General features: G+C 43.6%; 1 long non-coding RNA gene across 1 annotated transcript; it reads left to right on the top strand.

The window, feature by feature from the left end:
* Nucleotides 1-719: 719 nt before the first annotated feature.
* Nucleotides 720-17,202, top strand: LOC137422849 (uncharacterized). Its single transcript, XR_013623740.1, has 3 exons — nucleotides 720-923; nucleotides 5,427-5,558; nucleotides 16,685-17,202. It is a non-coding gene; the product is annotated as an uncharacterized LOC137422849 (long non-coding RNA).
* The last annotated feature ends 618 nt before the right edge of the window (nucleotides 17,203-17,820 follow it).

The following is a 17,820-nucleotide window of genomic DNA, read 5'->3' on the forward strand; positions in this document are numbered from 1 at the left end:
GACACAAGATTTTGAGGCAAACACAGAGTTGAGGCATTCGGCTTTGTCACGTGCGGTGTCAACTGTGTAGCCATTTGAGGTAAGGGAGGGGATGGAGGGGGAACAAACACCAGAAACGGATTTGACCAGACGCCCCCAGGATTTGGAGGAAGGAGACAGGTTTGAGAGTCCAATCTTGAGTGTGGAGAGATAGTGCTTCCTGGCACTCCTGAGGGTAGAAACATTGTCGTATATTGTTAGTCGTATATTGGGGCTAGCCAATGAACTTGGAGCTGGTCGGGAGCGAGCTTCGAGTCATGTGTGCTGCATGAAATGCCTTCGGTTTGGGCCTTGGGGGTGGCTGTTGTTGTTGTTGTTGTTGGTGGGGTTAGCCGGATGCCGCTGTGGATTGGCTGCAATTTTAGAAGTTTTTAATTCTTGAATTGATGGAGTTCTTTGTTCCTCTTTGAAGTTCTTTATAAGACTCGCGTTAGTCACGTGACGCTGCACGGAAGCGGCCTGTAAGATGTAAATTAAACCAAAAACGCAGGCGTGCATAATCGCGTACATAATTTGTGAACGAAAGAGATGGCAGCTCTGAGGGATACGTGTGTGACCTGTTGAAGATCATTTGGGGCGGGAATACTTGCTGTCAGGATTGATCAATTGTCGGTATCTCGTTCGGAGCCCCCCACGCCCCCCCCCCCAGGCCCGGCAGGAGGCGACACGAGTGGTTGACAGGTTGCGGACCGGTGGAGGTGGACCGTGGTCTTGTGGTGCTGTGCGGATGCGGTTCCGGTGGGGGGGCCGCTCGGATGATTGTCGAGGCGGGAGAGTTTTGCAGGTGCTCCCTCGTGCTCCCTCATTGACGGACGGGGCTCTAGCGGGTTCATGAGATGTATATCAGGATGAGCGAATAGACAAGACAAGATGAGTCAAGCCAAGTGAGTACGAGGAGGTTGATGAATTGTAAATTGTACTGACTGATATAATTGGATTGTGTTTCGGGTCACGGGTCACGTGTCGGACATTGCTGCAATAATAGAAACGTCAATGAGACTGATAATGATGTTCAATACGTGCACCACCAAGGCGGGGTGCACGGGAGCGGCAGGCCGAGAGCTTGCATGTAACAACGTACAGTACACGACTCGTAGATAAATCGTGTCAGGAAAGATGAAAATAACAAAGTCCAAAATTTATGAGAAACCAGTGAAAATCCTCCTGGGCGATTTGATGCAAAAGTTTAAAGAGAATATTGATTTCTGCAATTTGTTGTTGTTGTTGTTTCGTTGGTTGTTCCGGGGTACCCGGGAAAATAATACATTTCAGGTGCCAATGTTACAGTGTGCTGTTCATACAGCGTGCAACGGAGTCTCCCACTGTACCGAGGTATGATTGGGCTCTGGCGTTGTCGCATTCCCATCGATATCGGTGCCTTGTGCTATCAGGAATTCCTGTGTAATTTTGGTCTCGATGGTTAATAATTTTCCACCATAAATTCACTGCCCAATTGAAATGATGACAAATTATTTTTGGCAGTTGCATTTCATTGGCAAGAAAACGGGAGACTTTGGTTCATCATGTTTTTGCATTTTATAACATGGAACCTCCCATTTGTCTGTCTGTCTGTCCGGGATTGAAGTGGGCATTTTGGGTCGTGTTTTGGAACAAGATATTTTGCTTGGTGACGTTGAGAATTGTGAGGTCCAGGTTTGGATTTCAGCTGTCGGTATTGTTTATGAATATTTTATTGGAAAATAATGTCAAAATGACAATGTTTATGAATTTGTGAAATGAGGAGAGGTGAGGACAAGTCTGTAAGAAGGTCCGGTGGTGTGAGTAGTGGATGGAATTTGACCTTAAAGGGTGGTGGTGCTGATTGCGCCGGGCAGTTGTGTTGTGGTGTTGTGGTGTGCAATGTCATTGTGGAGAACGCCAGGTGGCGAGTGTGGGAATGTTAATCGACCAGGATGTTGCGGATCTCTGTTTTATGTTGTGGCCTGGTTGTTGACAAGGACGATGCCCCCACCCCCAAAATTAAGCTCGATCAGCTCTTAAGTTAACCCGGTGAAACCTGCAGGAAATAGTTCGGTGTAGTCCCGGGTATCATGATTGGCCACTGCCAGACATTTTCAGTGGTGAGTTGTGCCCGCCAGATGCCCCCGAATGCCCCCCCCCCCCCCCAAATTGAGCGACATCAGCTCGTAAGTTAACCCGGTGATACCTGCAGGAAATAGTTCGGCGTAGTCCCGGGTATCATGAATGGCCACTGCCAGACATTTTCAGTGGTGGGGTGTGCCTGCCAGACACCCCCAAATGCCCCCCCATATCCCCCCAAAAATTGAGCTGGACGGAATTCTGAGAAAAAGCCCAATTCATCTCTTGATTCTGTGGCTTTGTAATGTACTCACAATTATCAATATCCGCATGTATTTGACTAAGCCTGAACCGAGACAACAAGGTGCCAGGCGTGTTACTTTAGATGTATTACCTTTTGTGACACTTTTACCTGTACATGTGTGGGGAATAAAGTCAGTTTTGATATAGCAATCAAGTAGTCAAGTTCTCTTTTCAATGCAACCCAACTTATTTTATTAATGATCAGAGTCATCAACACATCCAAGAAGATATTAGAAGCAGTATGAGAGGTAAGTTTTCTTACTTAAATTGCTCCCCATAGATATCATGGTGCCATCTATTATCTCACTGACCCCCGCTCTTGCAGGGAAGATGGCCTTAAAATGCCTGTTGTTGGTGTTGTTGTTGTTGTTGTTGTTGTTGTATCTATTATCTCATTAATTAAGGTTTAAAACTTTGAGGATTTAAGAGAAGTCTCTCCTTTGTAACTACACTCAAAATCAGTGTGTTTATGATGATGCAAAGCGGTGCATGCACAGCTACATCCCCTCGACATCATGTCGTTGTTCTGCACATCAATCATGTACATCTACATCGACTGTGCCCTGCTGCCACCTTCTCGTCGGATCCTTGACATGAAGATTCGACGAACGCAGTATGTTACAGCATTGTGGACACATGCCGTGACAGCATCTCCTGGGGACGGTTTGTCACCAACCGACTGTGGATGGTCTGTGAATGACAACATCCTGAAGCCAACCTGGTTTGAAGGGCCAGCCAGGCCATTTGTTTGATTCCAGGCCAGGCATCATGGTTTGTTTGAAGGGCCTGGCATCATGCCAGGCTTGAAGGGCCAGCCAGGCCGTTTTAGATGAACATACCAGGCAGTTTGTTTGCGAATGTCAGAAACAACGCAGAGGACATGGAGGTCGTAGGTGACAGCGAGTCAGAGTTGGAAGTAGAAAGTATTGATGGATTATTGAGAGATTCAGAAGGCGAAGCCTGGAATGAAGACTCAGAATCAGAGAAGGAAGACGGGGATTACTGATAGGAGACCACTCCAGAGAATTTGAACATCTGCTTGTGATCATTCATGTGGGCCACACAGTACCGTGTTATGATGAACATTTTTCAGTCACTTTCATCGTTGTGTTTTAGTACCAAAGCTCATCGTTGTGTTTTAGTACCAAAGCTCATCGTTGTGTTTTAGTACCAAAGCTGATCGTTGTGTTTTAGTACCAAAGCTCATCGTTGTGTTTTAGTACCAAAGCTCATCGTTGTGTTTTAGTACCAAAGTTCATCGTTGTGTTTTAGTACCAAAGCTGATCGTTGTGTTTTAGTACCAAAGCTCATCGTTGTGTTTTAGTACCAAAGCTCATCGTTGTGTTTTAGTACCAAAGTTCATCGTTGTGTTTTAGTACCAAAGCTCATCGTTGTGTTTTAGTACCAAAGCTCATCGTTGTGTTTTAGTACCAAAGCTCATCGTTGTGTTTTAGTACCAAAGCTCATCGTTGTGTTTTAGTACCAAAGCTCATCGTTGTGTTTTAGTACCAAAGCTCATCGTTGTGTTTTAGTACCAAAGTTCATCGTTGTGTTTTAGTACCAAAGCTCATCGTTGTGTTTTAGTACCAAAGCTCATCGTTGTGTTTTAGTACCAAAGTTCATCGTTGTGTTTTAGTACCAAAGCTCATCGTTGTGTTTTAGTACCAAAGCTCATCGTTGTGTTTTAGTACCAAAGCTCATCGTTGTGTTTTAGTACCAAAGTTCATCGTTGTGTTTTAGTACCAAAGTTCATCGTTGTGTTTTAGTACCAAAGCTCATCGTTGTGTTTTAGTACCAAAGCTCATCGTTGTGTTTTAGTACCAAAGCTCATCGTTGTGTTTTAGTACCAAAGCTCATCGTTGTGTTTTAGTACCAAAGCTCATCGTTGTGTTTAAGTACCAAACCTCATCGTTGTGTTTAAGTACCAAAGTTCATCGTTGTGTTTTAGTACCAAAGCTCATCGTTGTGTTTTAGTACCAAAGTTCATCGTTGTGTTTAAGTACCAAACCTCATCGTTGTGTTTAAGTACCAAAGCTCATCGTTGTGTTTTAGTACCAAACCTCATCGTAGTGTTTAAGTACCAAACCTCATCGTTGTGTTTAAGTACCAAACCTCATCGTTGTGTTTAAGTACCAAACCTCATCGTTGTGTTTAAGTACCAAACCTCATCGTTGTGTTTTAGTACCAAAGCTCATCGTTGTGTTTTAGTACCAAAGATCATCGTTGTGTTTTAGTACCACATCTCATCGTTGTGTTTTAGTACCAAACCTCATCGTTGTGTTTTAGTACCAAAGCTCATCGTTGTGTTTTAGTACCAAAGCTCATCGTTGTGTTTTAGTACCAAAGCTCATCGTTGTGTTTTAGTACCAAAGCTCATCGTTGTGTTTTAGTACCAAAGCTCATCGTTGTGTTTTAGTACCAAACCTCATCGTTGTGTTTTAGTACCAAAGATCATCGTTGTGTTTAAGTACCAAACCTCATCGTTGTGTTTAAGTACCAAACCTCATCGTTGTGTTTAAGTACCAAAGCTCATCGTTGTGTTTTAGTACCAAACCTCATCGTTGTGTTTAAGTACCAAAGCTCATCGTTGTGTTTTAGTACCAAAGCTCATCGTTGTGTTTTAGTACCAAAGCTCATCGTTGTTGCCAAAGATTAAATACATCAGGTTCTATCTTTTTTGGGGTTTTTTTCTACAATCAATGAGTAGATGTGTTTTCTATTCATGTTTAAAACATTGATAGCGTCTCCAGTTGACATTTCTATAAACTGTTCCCCTGATTAATCCATACCTGTTTCAGCAGAACACAATTTATCCAACCATAATATCGGAAACCCTTTCTTTAATTTTACAAACTTAAAGGGAAATAATAGTTTCGGCAACGATAACATTTAACAGATAACGTCAGCAACTTTACAATACCCACGACAAATGACGTGTTATACCTTGTACCCTGCTTTTCCCATGACTTGAAATAAAATGTGATTTTCAAAAGTTATGTTGCTGTTATTCCATTGTATTTTATTCTTAATTTTATTCTCATCAGGTCAACGCACAAGCTGATCTCGCTCAATTTTGGGGTGGTGGCATTCGGGGGTGTCTCGTGGGCACACCCCACCAATGAAAATGTCTGGCAGTGGTCATTCATGATACCCGGGACTACGCCGAACATTTTCCAGTAGGTTTCATCACGTTAATTCAGAGCTGATCTCGCTCAATTTTTCGGTCTCTTTCTAATGGCCCTTCTGACCACACCCACCAGAATGTGCCCGGCAGAAGTCCATTTCCTTACATGCACATGCACATGGACCATTGCTATATACATGAAAATTGGTTAACTTTCCAGCTAGGCTGACCCCCCCCCTCCCCCCCCAGCTAGGCTGACCCCCCCCCCCCCCGGGCTCCTGGTCTATTGCCGTCATCTGTCTACTTTCGGATTCGCTGCAGGTTCGTAATTCTCATCAAAATCTAAACAGTATCTGTAGAATATCAATAAAAGCCACACCACTGTTCATATCGGTAAATATTATTCCATCGTGTTTGGAATAACTGGAAAATGGGAAAACTTGGAAAAATTTGAAAAACAATATGGCCTATTTTACTCCAGGGGTCCAAGATTACCCACCCAAAATATCTTCGCGATCGGTTCAGCCGTTTTTGCGGTACCTTCGAACGACAGACAGATGGACATTTGGTGAATTATGGCAAGATTATTATTATTCTTCCACCATATTTTGCACCTCCGAAAACTTTAAAATTAAGTTTCTCAGCATCCGCTGGTCGGATTGACAGGAAATGTTCATCAAATGAGCGACTCGGCACGTATAATTTCTTTATGCTAATTATGACGTCATAGATCACGTGGTATGGGCGCCATATTGGAAAACACCTTCAACTTTGCCCCTCTATATCTCCGAAACGGCTCAATGGAAAAATTTGAGTAATGTCTCTTTCTAAAGAACTCTGCAATGGGACCCAAAAACATGTGTATTTAGTATATCAAAAATGCTAACGTTAAGAGGTTATAAATCGTCAAACACATCTTTGCTCCCACAAAAAAATTTTTCCCAGCTCCTTAGTTTAAAAATCTCACAATGCAAAAATTTTCGAAGTCATACGTCACGTGGTTCGGCCGCCATATTGTTTTCAGGAAAAACACGAAAACCCATTTTTCTCCGCAACGGCTGAACAGATAGAGCTCAAACTTGGCATGCATAATCGCACAGGGTTGGTGGCAGGAAGGGCAACCGGCCATAAAACATTCCTTCAAAAAGGGACCACGGTGCCCGAAAAAGGCCAACCCCTGCTCTGCAGGGAAAAATGGCCTCTAAAGGTGATTCACATGGTTTGGCCGCAATAAATAATTGAAGAAGAATCCTAAAAAGCTTCTAACGCTTGAACCACTGCATTGATCGACTTGAATTTTTAATGCATTGTCTATCTCATCAAGCGGAACAAGTGTGTAAAATTTCAACGTGATTGGTTTGATGGTCTCGAAGCTAGAAGTGTTTATTGTTGAAAGAAGAAGAAATGCAACATATTGTCTTCCCAAGTCATGTGACTCAGGGCTCCTGCCATTTTAAAGACATTTCTTTAAAAACCATTTTCTCTGCAATAATTGGACCGATTGAGAGCAGATTTTCACTATAGGAGTGACTCGGCCTGTAGAATATTTTAATAGTAATTATGACGTCATAGGTCACGTAGTTTGGCCGCCATATTGTTTTGAGTGAAATCCCATTTTCTCCAAAACGCCTGAACAGATCGAGGCCAAACTGTGCAGGCAGAATCGCATACCCAAGACGAACAAAAACGTCAGCATGCATGACGTCATGTGTCACATGGTTTCAGAGTTATGACGTTTTTAAGCATTATCCTTTAAAACCAAGCTCCTCTCTCATTTGTGATCCAATCGAGGGGAAACTTCACAGATGTATTCAGCATATCAGTCTACTAAAATGACCTTTTGGAATTTGCGATAGGTTACGTGGTTTGGCAGATATCGTTAATTAAACGAAAATATTAAAAACATTTATATCTCTTGAACCGCTTCATTGATCGATGTGAAACTTCATACTATAGTATAAGTCATGAAGCCTACCTAACAAGTGTGCAAAATTTTAAGATGATTGGATGTATGGTCTGGAAGCAAAAGGTGTTATTGCGTGAAGAAGAAGAGTCTGAGTGTGGGCAATTAATTATTTATCACATAGACAGACGTGCAGGCATTGTTCAACACGATCGCACGGGGTAATTTGAACCTCAAATAAAATTCTAATTTAAGATTTGTCAATGGCTGAGGTATATTAACAAACGAATAAAACAGATTTGGCCAAATTCCGACTTTTTTTGAAAAGATCGCATTTCACACAGCATAGTTTCAGTGCACAGCAGAGTTGACTGCATTATTTGAGTGAAAATGAAGTGAGCAACGATTTGAAGTGTAAAGTGTAAATTTGAAGCGTAAATTTGAAGTGTAAATGAAGTGTAAAGTAGCAGGCTGGGAAGACAGTTTGAGTGCACCATCGGTCGTTTATTATGCAGCCGGGAAAACCACAAGCGCCCAGCGTCGGCCCAGCTTCCTCTGCCAAGCCGTATGCCCCGCCTCTTTTATATCCGCCTTCCAGTTTATTCCCATGCAATACATAACATCTCCCCCCTCCCATTAACAGTGAAAATACCAATGTGAAAATAACAGTGAAAAGCATACCAATGCATACAAAAATACAGATATACAAAATTGCGAAATTGCAAATGCAAAATTGAATGCGAAATGCATACAAGAATACGAGCTACAAGTCAAGGCAAGTAGGCGCCTTTCGAACTCTGGATGATCGTCGGGGTGCAAAGCTGCCATGCGGCTCCACTGGTGGTGCTGCAACAGCGTTATGGGGTTCAGCCTCAGGGAGCGGTGCAGTACTATCTGCGGCAACAATGTCGCTGTTCACAGGTTCAGGAAGTGGCGAGATATCCTTTGTGAAAATGACAGGATCACAGGACCGATACCGGACATGATCAAGGTGCCTCCGGACGACTCGATTGTCCTCTAGTTTGATAACGTAGGACAACGGTCCCTCATTTTTGTGAACGCGCCCTGGTAACCAAACCATTCCGCGACCAAAGTTTCTCACAAGCACCGGGTCCCCGACCTTTATAGAGCGCTGTACAGCATGTTTGTCATGGTGAAGTCTCTGTTTCCACTGATTTTGATACACAACCGACAGCACATCTGGTCTTAGACAATCCAGTCGTGTACGCAAACGTGGTTTCATCAGCAGCTCAGCCGGTGTCACCCCTGTCGTTGTGTGGGGAGTGATGTGGTGAGTGAAAAGCACACGTGATAGTCTGGTCTGAAGGCTTCCGCCTGGTATCTTACTTAGACCAGACTTGACAAAACTCACAGAGCTTTCAGATAGTCCATTTGAAGCTTGATGGTATGGGCTCACAAACTTGTGAATGATACCATTCAGGCGGGTGAATTCAGTGAATTCAGAACTTGGGAAACAGGTTCCATTGTCAGTGACTATCAAGCGTGGCAAACCATGAGTGGCAAAGCACTGGCGCAGCCTCTCTATGGTAGCGTGTGAGGTTGCTGTATGCGTTACATAGGCGTCAATCTATTTAGTGTGAGCGTCCGTAACAACAAGGATCATACGGCCTTCGATGGGTCCAGCATGGACTAGCCGAATCCTCTGCCATAGTTCAGTGGGCCATTCCCAGGGGTGTAATGGTGCCTTAACAGGGGAGTTTCGACTGCTTTGGCATGGATAACAATGTTTCACACACTGTTCGATGTCAGAGTCGAGGTGAGGCCACCAGACATAGTTCCGTGCCAGCGATTTCATTCTTACAATGCCTGGATGACAATCGTGAAGCTGGTCCAAAATCTTTGTGCGCAAGTTTGGGGGAATGACCACTCGGCATCCCCACAGCAAGCAGCCATTCTCGACACTTAGTTCATTTTGCCTGACCTTGTAAGAATTCAATTCAGGGTCAGCATCACGTAGAAGGCCCCACCCTTGCCCAGTAGCACGAATGACCTTGGAAAGAAGTGGGTCACGCCTAGTGTAGGTCCGTATCTGGTTGGCATCAATTGGGTTGTCATTCAAAAAGTCCATCAGAGATATCATGCTGCCAGGTACAGGGGGGTTAAGCACTGTGTCCGGAAGTGGTAGGCGACTCATGGCGTCTGCATTTTAAATTGTGGAGCCAGGTCTGTACGTAATATCGTAATCATAAGCTCAGAGTGAAAGTGACCAGCGTATGATCCGAGGCGGTAAGACCTCTGAGGTAGCCTTTGATGGACCAAACAAACTAATCAGTGGCTTGTGGTCCGTGTAAATCGTGAAATGCCGACCGAAAACGTACTGGTGAAATTTCTTAACTCCGAATACAATGTCGAGTCCTTCTTTGTCCAGCTGACTGTAGTTCTTCACAGCAGTAGACAGTGTACGAGATACGAATGCTGTTGGTCTCTCTGTGCGATCTGGCATGATGTGTGACAGAACAGCACCAACCCCGTACTGACTCGCATCACACGACAGGACCATATCTTTGTCTGGGTCGTAGTGAACTAGCACATTTGAAGACCGCAGCATGTCTTTTGACTTCTGGAAGGCTGCTGACTCCAGAATGTCCCATTTCCAGCTGATGCCTTTTTTAAACAGGCAATACAGTGGGCCCAGCATGGTAGCAATGTTTGGGATATACCTGCTGTAGTACTGCAGCATGCCAATGTAAGCCTTGAGTTCAGTCATGTTTGTCGGAGCAGGGACGTCTTTGATTTCTCTGATCTTCTCTTCTGTGGGATGTAAGCCTTCGGCATCAATACGATGGCCCAAATAGGTCACCGACGGAACCATGAACTCGCACTTGTCTCTCCGCAGGCGTAGTCCAGAGTCGGAAATAATACGTAGCACACGTTCGAGGTTGTCCAGATTATGAAGCTCAGAGCGGCCAGTGACTAGGATGTCGTCTTGGTAAACAACAACGTGTGGTTCAGCAGCGAACAGGCTGTTCATACAGCGTTGGTAGATTCCTGGCGCCGATTTGACACCAAAACTCAGGCGGTTGTATCTGTGGAGCCCCCGATGCATGTTGATGGTGAGATATTCTTTGGAATCCTCATCCAGAACGACTTGTAGGTAGGCCGACCTCATGCCGAGCTTGGTAAAGTACTGTCCTCCCCACAGTTTTGCGTATAAGTCACCGATCCTTGGTATGGGATATTTGTCCAAGGTGGAACATTTGTTGGTCGACATTTTGTAATCCCCACAAAGGCGTATCGACCTGTCTGCCTTCACAACAGGAACAACTGGAGCAGCCCAATTTGAGTACTGAACTGACTCAGTGACTCAATGATACCTAACTTTTCCAGTCTGGCTAAATCTGCACGAACATTTTCTTTCAATGCGAGAAGGACTGGGCATGCTTTGCAGAAAATTGGCTTCACATCTTTCTCAACGTTGAGCTTGGCAGTGAAGCCCTTCAATGTCCCGAGTTCATCCTTGAAGATGTCCAGGTATCTCCCGAGGAGGTGCTGCAGTACAGTTGGTGGCTTGGAAGCCTGTAGTTGGTGGATGTGTTCCCAATTGAATTTGACAACATCGAGCCAGTTTCGCCCAAGAAGTGTGGGTCCATCCCCAGGGACGACCAAGAGTTGTAATTGGTGAGTGTTGTTTCCGTAGGTTACTGTGACATCACACGACCCGCGGGCTTGTATTGACTCACCAGTATACGTGGTGAGTTGGATCGGGGACCAATGGAGGCTGGGTTTTTCACGATTCACCCACAGGTTACGGAAAGCTGCTTCGCTCATGAGTGAGACGGCAGCACCCGTGTCTATCTCCATTTCCACATTCCGTCCGTCTATATCTACTATAACCAGTATTGGAGTAGACTGTCTGCCAGACTTTGTGTGGAAAAGGTCATACGACTGAACGCTGTGGCTAGGGCTGTCTCTGTCAGTCACATCTTCTTGGTTAGGCTCTGAGTCAAGGAGGTGGGTTTTGCATTCCTCTCTCCTTTTCACCTGTTTTTTTTCCAGCACCAGCTGCCAAGCAGTTTCCAGGTGTTTTGGCATCGGATTTTCAGGTCGGATGTTGTGGGTTTCGGGTCGGATCAACCCGGTTGACAGATGACAGGTCAGCACTAGGCTGGTAAGTGATGGAGCGTGCAATATCTGCAGCATTTTTGTCTGCACACTCAATTGCGATAGCAATGTCCTTTGCACTGGAAAATGTCAGAGTCCGTTCAGCAAGTAGGCGCCGGCGAATCCGACCTTGCTCCACTCCCACTACGAGCAAGTCCCTTAGCATGTCGTCGAATGTAGCACCAAACTGGCAATGCTGGTCAAGGTGTTTCAGGTGAGCTATGAATGCCGAAATGGACTGCGTTGAGGTTTGGCGACATGTAAAAATTGAATCGACTCACAATGACGGAGGGTGTAGGTTCGCAGTGCTCCTTCATTGCTGCCACAAGCTCGGCGTGTGTCAAATCCATCGTGGTCCTGGGCATGGCAAGATTCTTCAGAATAGTAAACGTCTCGCTGCCACATACCGACATCAGGATTGCTTTCTTCCTGGCATCATCCTCGATGCCATTAGCTTGGTAATAACACTGTAGACGCTCAATGTACGCCTCCCAGCTTCCTTCGCGCGGATTGAACTCGTCAATCCGGCCGTAGGACATGGTGCTCAAGTAGCGTATGCCGTGAAATAACGAGTTGGTAGGCCAACAGCTAACTGCAATAGCTCAGCTTGCTTTGCACGCGCTCACCAGAATCCCATCCTCGTCGCCATGTAAAGTATCAGGCTGGGAAGACAGTTTGAGTGCACCATCGGTCGTTTATTACACAGCCGGGAAAACCACAAGCGCCCAGCGTAGGCCCAACTTCCTCTGCCAAGCCGTATGCCCCGCCTCTTTTATATCCGCCTTCCGGTTTAATCCCACGCAATACATAACACATAAATATCGTGGTTAGAGATATAACATTGTAAGTGCTATGTTGCCAATATTCTTGTTAATATTTTGACACGAAATAAGTTCACACTTTTGTTGCACATGTGGAATAAAAAGGGCTTCACCTTTAGAGCAGTGTATATTAGAGGAGCATCTGCAGCAATGTTCCTTGTTTATTATTATTATTATTATTTTTTAAATAAAGACATTTAATGTTATTTTTATGCTACAAAAGTGTGTGTTATGGTTAGACGTTTCAGAAAATGTTACGTTGGATACGTATAAAGGTTTAAATATCTGTTTTTTCTTTAAATTCGATATCAACAATTACCTCAGTGAGTCGCAATTCGCGTTATTATTAATTGATGAACTTACAAGCATTTAGGTGAATTTTAAACGTGACCAGCATGTGCAGGGGATGCTTCCCAGAAGAATGAGTGGCTACATTAGCTTGTACGACCTAAAATGAGTGTGCTGGATAGTGCAATGCTGGGATATTTGGACCACTTTTACATGTTGTACACCAAAGGAAACAAACAAATGTTTTTTGTGGCTCAAAATTTTATTTCAAGTCCCACATGCTTAAAAATACATACACTTGTCATGTAATATACACTTGCCTCAATTTTGACGTCATAAAACGAAAAGTATGTGTATGTGTGTAGTGTGTGTGTGTGTGTGTGTGTGTGTGTGTGTGTGTGTGTGTGTGTGTGTGTGTGTATGTGTATCTGGGGGGGGGGGGGGGCGTGGGGGTGTGTGTGTGTATCAGGGTTTTATCCAAAGGGGTTGTGTCAAAGCATGTCCAATGAAAGTGGGGTTTTCAATGAAATGAAATTTTAGCAATGAAAGGGGTCTTTTTGGTCCTCCTGGTCTTTTCGCACCTCTGGAGGGTGGCTGGTCACCATCATCTCAGGCCATCTCAGGTGAGTTAGCTAGACAAACACCAGGGACAAAACACCACAATAAATTAAGGTTAAAAACAGTAAAAATTACATAAAAACACAACCGAGATGAAAAGATACAGTGCCTTAAGAAAGTATTCACCCCTTGACTTTTTCACTTTTTGTTGCATTACAGCCTGAATTTAAAATTCAGGCTTGATGGAAAAAATTGATGGAAAAGGGGGACAGGTTCCCGACTGTTCGTGATTCATCGGGGAAAATCAAAAATCTCGAATATGCCCACAAAAGTCGGGATTGTCGAAGCAAACCACGAATGGAATTGAAAACTTGTTTCGTGAAAAAACGCAAATGTCGATTGGCATGGTGGGGGATGGCTTATGCGCACATTCAACTGTTTTATGCGTGACAAGTGCAAGATGCTTTCAGAACCGTTGTGTGCAGGTGGAAGAGTTCACCGGAATCTCAAGACAACTGTGTCCCATTTAACTCGCGTCTAAATGTCGGAATTTGCGAGATTGTTGACAAAGCTTATTCGACCTTGCTCAGTCTCTCCGCCTACAAAGCAGTAAACAAAGGATGTTTTTGAACCCATGAATATTATAAAGGTCTCTCTGTTCTCTGAAAATGTATAAAAGTGAATGCAAATTTAAAATTCAGGTATCTGAATTCAGGTGTCGTCTTGTATCTGAATAAATGTCTTGTATATCTTGGTCCGACTCAAGAAGGGGCTCATTCCAACCCGGGGGGAAATGGGGCAAAAGGGTAGAGCCTCGACATGCACAGCTGGTGGGAAATGGTTTAAGAGTGGCTGGACCTGGTTTTACACGTGGCACGTGGAAGTTGCTTTCAGAAGTGATGTGCGCGCAGCTGGTGGGAAATGTTTTTTCATCAGGGAAAATGTCAAAGTTTTTACGAACATGAATGCACATGATTATAGTTTTCATTAAATTCTTACAAATACAATTCCAAAAGTTTAGCTTCCTCTTTTGCTGCGAGTGTCATGTTACTTTATCGAAAACGAACAGTTTGTGCTTCGATCTTGCTTGATTCCCAAAGCCCGTCATGACCCCGGCAATGGTTGCCGTTTTAACTGTACAAGCTTGAAGGATGATACGGTATTCTGTATTATCTTACGAAGATAAATGTTGAGTTTAAATTGCATCCTTTCAAATGTACCGGTATCACAGCCTTGTGTTAGAATTTCATTTTATTTTAGATTCAAAACAAAAGTTCATTTTCACTTATGTTTTATGAACCAGTCTCGCTGATCGGCGCAAGACTTACACCCCATATATTACACATTAATCTTGTGTGGACTAAAGGAATCAGGAGACTTCAAACGAAACAATAGATGGGTAATTAAATAATCACTCACCGTTCCCGATCAAAAACAAATGACAAAATAATTATGTAACAAATCAGGCAACCCTACTCCCCACGTCATATCGCATCTATAAGCTTCTTCCCCCCTCCCACTCCTCCCCATGCGGAGAATTTGCAATCATCTCTGTGAACCAGGCTTTTCCTGAAACAGAAAATACTAATATGAGGCTGAAAAAAATATATTGCTGGTCTCTGGTCAGACCAAAGTTCCAGAATTGATGCGGCGATGCGGTTTTTATTTTTTTGAAAAGCACGGATTGCACATATAGAGGTTTGTGTCCTCATGCCTTGCGGTCCTCCTCATCTGCCATGGCGCCGTCCAGAGAGAAATTAAAGACAGCCAATGGGACTTGTAGGCCTTTTTTTGTAAATAATGAACACAAGCTGAAGTTATTTTAAAATGTATTTATTCTGAAAATCATTATGTTCTTCAAGCATATTATAGACTGCCATTTCGTTCTCGAGATCGCCTCGCCGTACCGTCAAACATTCCAATGATCGCTACAACACCATGCGCAAGTGGTCTCACAGGCCGATGGTCTCCCACGACATCTTCTCCCAGTCCAGCAGATTATCTCAGACACTTACAACTTAATGACAAACGAGATAGGATCCAGACCTAACTAACGAGACCACCCGCAGCTCTCTAGGCCTTCTGTTTGCTTCACACGAACCCGACAAAGAACGTCTTCGTTTCAATAAATGACAATATCCAGCCGATTGGATTCATGACGTCACGGCATACAACACTACTCATACCTTTGGAACGGCTGGTTGGATTTGGAGAAACTAAACGGAGCTTTGTAGGGGAGAACCGTGCGCGAACGTCGATATCAATGGCGACCCTCAGACCCGTAATTCCCGAGATAGCGCGCCGGCCCGGCAACAACAGGCACGCGCTGTTGTAGGTACCGTTGGAAATTAAAAACAAAAAAAATTGTTGATGCGCAGGGTCAAAATCGATGCTCGCGCTGACCAGAGACCGGAAATATATTTTTCTCGGCCTAATATTAACTTGGGATTCCTACCCGTAGGTGAAAAGGGATAATCAACTTAGTACAAAGTCAGTCCGTGGGTGGACGGGAAAAATTTTCTGCATCCGCTAAAAACCGCGAACATGCGGGACACAGGGCCGCAAATGTAGAAGCAGGTCGCATTTTATCAACCGCGAATGTCGGGGTCCAACGGTATCTAAGTTACATTCATATTGAGTATCCCGAGTTAATACCCTCGTTTAAGCACTTTTGGCAGCGATTACAGCTTTGAGTCTTCTTGGGTATGTCTCTAACAGCTTTTCACATCTGGATTTAGGGAGTTACTCCCATTCTTCCTTGCAGATTTGCTCAAGGTCTTTCAAGTTGGATGAGAGCATTGATGAACGGCAATCTTCAAGTCTTTCCAGAGATTCTCAATGGGATTCAAGTCTCGGCTTTGGCTGGGCCACTCAAGGACTTTTAGTCCAGTGGAATCCTGACTGACCGTGTTTTGCAGTATATACAACGTTTCATTGCAATTTCTGTAACTCATATGTATACTGATCTCAAAACAAGAGGGTGCCACTTTGGCACCTTTGGGGAATTTTTTTTATTGCCATTTGAAAAAGGGAACGTTTTCGAGCGATTATCGACATTTTGTCGACTCGTCTAAAATATATTTTTATAAATTAGTCGTACCTATGTCCAAATTAGCGAGACTATTTACAGCCTGTTAACATTTATTACATAGAAATTTATGATAAAATCATCCAGGGGCAGAATAATGCACTTTCTATCAAATTTTGTTGTGAATAGCAAATAGTATCGGTTTAACCTAGAATATGCGCCAGTAGATAATAAACAACTTGCATATATATTTACTTTCCATATATATTTCAGATGCTTAATTCATGGTACACCCATGAGGACAATTGATGAAAATACATAGATTACAGACCCATTGAAATAAACATGAATGTATACTCCTGTAACATAAAATGCAATAGTTTATATGTGATAATTTTGAACCATTTGTTGTTTTGACCATATCATATATTTATTCTTCTGTCTCTTTCTTATTCCAGACTGACTTGAAACATGGCATCCAATGAAGCAGAGGGGTGTCTCTTCAACTGTGGAAAATCAAAAGAAAATCTTATCTCTGCCAAGCCCCAGCGCCTGCGTACTATCATAGACAGAAGCAAAATCCGTGGTGATGGGTTGCATGTAGAACTAGAGCATAGACTAGCTGATGATCCTAACACTGCACTCTTATGTCACAAAAGTTGTCTTTCGACATATACGTCAAAGACCCACATCAAAAGATTTGTGGAGGCAAATAGCAACGAAAGCAGTGGAACACCCCCCTCTAAAAAGAACACGTCGATCAGAAATTGCCCAGTTTGATTTCTTGACAGACTGCTTATTTTGTGGTGAGGTGTGTGAACCAGCCCCTGACCCACGTCATCCTCATAGATGGAAAAGAGTAGTCCATTGCAGAACTGCTGAAAGGGGGCCTGGCATGAAGAGCTTCAAAGATTCCATTCTGGAAGTATGTTCCATTCGAGAGGATGAAATTGCCCAGCAGGTCAGGATACGGGTGCAAGGAGCTGTCAGTGACCTTCATGCAGCAGATGCACAGTACCACAAGGAGTGCATGACAAAGTTCATGGGATCAAGATCAAACCGGTGCTCATCATGATGATTTTCGTCCGGGAAGAACGTGAAGGCGACTGGCCTTTGCACATGTGGGCAGTTCAACAGATGATCCCCTACTTCTTTGCTTCTGGACATACAAACTATGCCAGGTATGGGCTCTACTACCTGCGGTCTATGGAGCGACTTCCTGATGACATCTTGGAGGACTTCTTTCGGCGTCACAATCGGCGTCGGTGCTGTGGGTATTGACATTTATGACATGATATTTATGTGTGGAAAAATGCACATTGTGTTCGAAAGAAGGGTATATTGGTTCAAAGATTAATGAAAATAACACAATATGATATAGTATAGGTCAAATAAACGTGTTGTGTGCACAGTACTTGTGTGTGTTCAATATTGGAGGATTTAATACTGTCCGAAAAGTAGGCATCTTGTGATCAACGATTCATTTTTTTTTAATGTGTATAAAAATTTTTCCCCAAGGGTGCGACTTTGGCACCCTCTTGATTTATTATCAGTAGATATCAAACACCTAGAAACAACTATAAAACATTGTATA

Source organism: Myxine glutinosa, chromosome 6 (assembly GCF_964187855.1).
Source record: "Myxine glutinosa chromosome 6, kmMyxGlut1.1, whole genome shotgun sequence".
Lineage (NCBI taxonomy): Eukaryota > Metazoa > Chordata > Myxini > Myxiniformes > Myxinidae > Myxine > Myxine glutinosa.